Below are 3,076 nucleotides of genomic sequence, written 5' to 3' on the forward strand. Positions count from 1 at the left end.
ACAGCTTGCCATGGAAAGGAGTAAGAAGGATTGGATGAATGTAATAAGAAAGTAAAGATTCGGAAGGAACACAGCACCTCCATGCACCTATCTGAAATTCCCACCATTGGATTACATGAGTAACTTTATCTTTATTTCCTGTTTATTTTATTTATCTTTTAATTATCTAATCCAATCACATTTGAATCCGCCTGACTGGGATTTACAAGATGACCATAGCTTGCTTCATACCAGCAATCTCCGTAGGATCGACCCTTACTCACGTAAGGTATTACTTGGACGACCCAGTGCACTTGCTGGTTAGTTGTGCGGAGTTGTGACTAAGTGTAATTCATGTGTGAGAGCTACCAAATTATTGGAGCCATTGTTGATGATCTCAATTGCGTGCACCAAGTTTTTGGTGCTGTTGCCGGGGATTGTTTGAGTATGGACAACTGACGGTTCATCTTGTTGCTCAGATTAGGTAATTTTCTTTTCAAAAAGTGTTTAAAAATTTTTCAAAATTTTTCTTTGTTTTCGGTTTTCCAAAAAAATTATTATTATTTTCGAAAAAAATAAAAAAAATTTTAAATTATTCTATGGCTTCAAAACTTTTAAGAATGAATTCTAGAGTTTCATGGTAACATGTTGAATCATAGCTGGCTACAAAGCCATATTCAAACTCCTTTGGAATTGGTCTTCAACTAATCACTACAATGAATGTAATTCCATCCTAAAGCTGACTGGCTATTAAGCCATGTCAAACCCTTTGATTGGAGCTTTGGGCTAACATTGAAAGATTCCTGGAATTCTTCTTAAAGATTTTGAATTTCTTATTTTCTTTTTCCATATGTTTTTCGAAAAAAATAAAAGAAAATACAAAAAAATTTAGAAAATCATAAAAATCAAAAATATTTTGTGTTTCCTGTTTGAGTCTTGAGTCAATTTTTAAGTTTGGTGTCAATTGCATGTTTTAAAAATCTCTTGCATTTTTTTCGAAAAGCTCATGCATTCATGGTGTTCTTCATGATCTTCAAGTTGTTCTTGGTAAGCCTTCTTGTTTGATCTTGATGTTTTCTTGTTTTGTATTTTTTGTTGTTTATCATATGCATTTTTCGTTTGTTAGTATCCATGCATTAAAGATTTCTAAGTTTGGTGTCTTGCATGTCTTCTTTGCATCAAAAATTTTTCAAAAATATGTTCTTGATGTTCATCATGATCTTCAAAGTGTTCTTGGTGTTCATCTTGACATTCATAGTGTTCTTGCATACATCATGAGTTTTGATTCATAATTTTCATGTTGTGAGTCAATTTTGTTGTTTTTCTCTCTCATCATTAAAAATTCAAAAATAAAAAATATATTTTCCTTATTTCCCTCCAAATTTTCGAAATTTTGGGTTGACTTGGTCAAAAATTTTAAAAAATTAGTGTTTCTTACAAGTCAAGTCAAATTTTCAATTTTAAAATCTTATCTTTTCAAAACTTTTTCAAAAATCAAATCTTTTTCAATTTTATCTTATTAGTTTCAAAAATTTCAAAATATTTTTTCAAAAATCTTTTTCTTAATTTTATTTCAAAATTTTCGAAATTACACTAACAATTAATGTGATTGATTCAAAAATTTGAAGTTTGTTACTTTCTTGTTAAGAAAGGTTCAATCTTTAAATTCTAGAATCATATCTTTTAGTTTCTTGTTAGTTAAGTAATTATTTTTAATTTTAAAAATTAAATCTTTTTCAATCCTATCTTTTTATCATATCTTCTTATCTTATCTTGTTATCATATCTTTTTCAAAATTTTATCTTTTTTTAAAAAAATTTGATTTCAAAATATCTTATCTAACTCCTTATCTTCCTATCTTTTCAAATTTGATTTTAATATCTTTTTCAACTAACTATTTGACTTTTTGTTTGTTTCTTATCTTTTTCAAAACCATCTAACTACTTCTCTCTCTCAAATTTTTGAAAATATCTCATCCTTTTTCAAAAATTCTTTTTAATTAATTAATTGTTTTAAATTTTAATTTTAATTATATCTTATCTTTAATTTTCGAAAATCATTAACTACTTTTTCAAAATTATTTTCGAATTTTCCATCTCTTCTCTTCTTCTATTTATTTATTTATTTATTTACTAACACTTCTCTTCACCTCTCTTCATCTCCAATCACTGCCTCTATCCTCACCCTTGTGATTGGATTCTCCACTTTTATTCTTTTCTTCTTCTACTAATAATAAGGATCCTCTTTGTCCAGATATAAAGGATTCTTCTTCCTTTTCTTTTTCTCTTCTCTTTCATATGAGCAGGAACAAGGAAAAAGACACTCTTGTTGAAGCTGATCCTGAACCTGAAAGGACTCTGAAGAGGAAACTAAGAGAAGCTAAATTACAACAATCCGGAGACAACCTTTCTGAAATTTTTGAACAAGAGAAGGAGATGGCAACCGAACCCAACAACAATAATGCAAGGAGAATGCTAGGTGATTTCACTAAACCAACGTCCAAATTTAATGGAAGAAGCATCTCCATTCCGGCCATTGGAGCAAACAATTTTGAGCTGAAACCTCAATTAGTTGCTCTAATGCAACAGAACTACAAGTTTCATGGACTTCCATCTGAAGATCCTTACCAGTTTTTAACTGAGTTCTTGCAGATTTGTGAGACTGTAAAGACGAATGGAGTAGATCTTGAAGTCTACAGGCTCATGCTTTTCCCTTTTGCTGTAAGAGACAAAGCTAGAACATGGTTGGACTCACAACCTAAAGATAGCCTGGACTCCTGGGATAAGCTGGTCACATCCTTCTTGGATAAATTCTTTCCCCCTCAAAAGCTGAGCAAGCTTAGAGTGGATGTTCAAACCTTCAAGCAAAAAGATGGTGAATCCCTCTATGAAGCTTGGGAAAGATACAAGCAGATGACCAAAAAGTGTCCTTCTGACATGTTTTCAGAATGGACCATATTAGATATATTCTATCATGGTTTATCTGAGTTTTCCAAAATGTCATTGGACCATTGTATAGGTGGATCCATTCACTTAAAGAAAACGCTTGCAGAAGCTCAAGAACTTATTGACATGGTTGCAAATAACCAATTCATGTA

At 30.9% G+C, this 3,076-nt stretch overlaps 1 non-coding gene across 1 annotated transcript; it reads right to left on the reverse strand.

Moving 5' to 3' along the window:
- Positions 1–2,813: 2,813 nt before the first annotated feature.
- LOC127746422 (small nucleolar RNA R71) lies at positions 2,814–2,917 on the reverse strand. The gene has a single exon (XR_008008041.1). It is a non-coding gene; the product is annotated as a small nucleolar RNA R71 (small nucleolar RNA).
- Positions 2,918–3,076: the final 159 nt, after the last annotated feature.

This window comes from Arachis duranensis, chromosome 3 (genome assembly GCF_000817695.3).
Source record: "Arachis duranensis cultivar V14167 chromosome 3, aradu.V14167.gnm2.J7QH, whole genome shotgun sequence".
Classification (NCBI taxonomy): Eukaryota; Viridiplantae; Streptophyta; class Magnoliopsida; order Fabales; family Fabaceae; genus Arachis; species Arachis duranensis.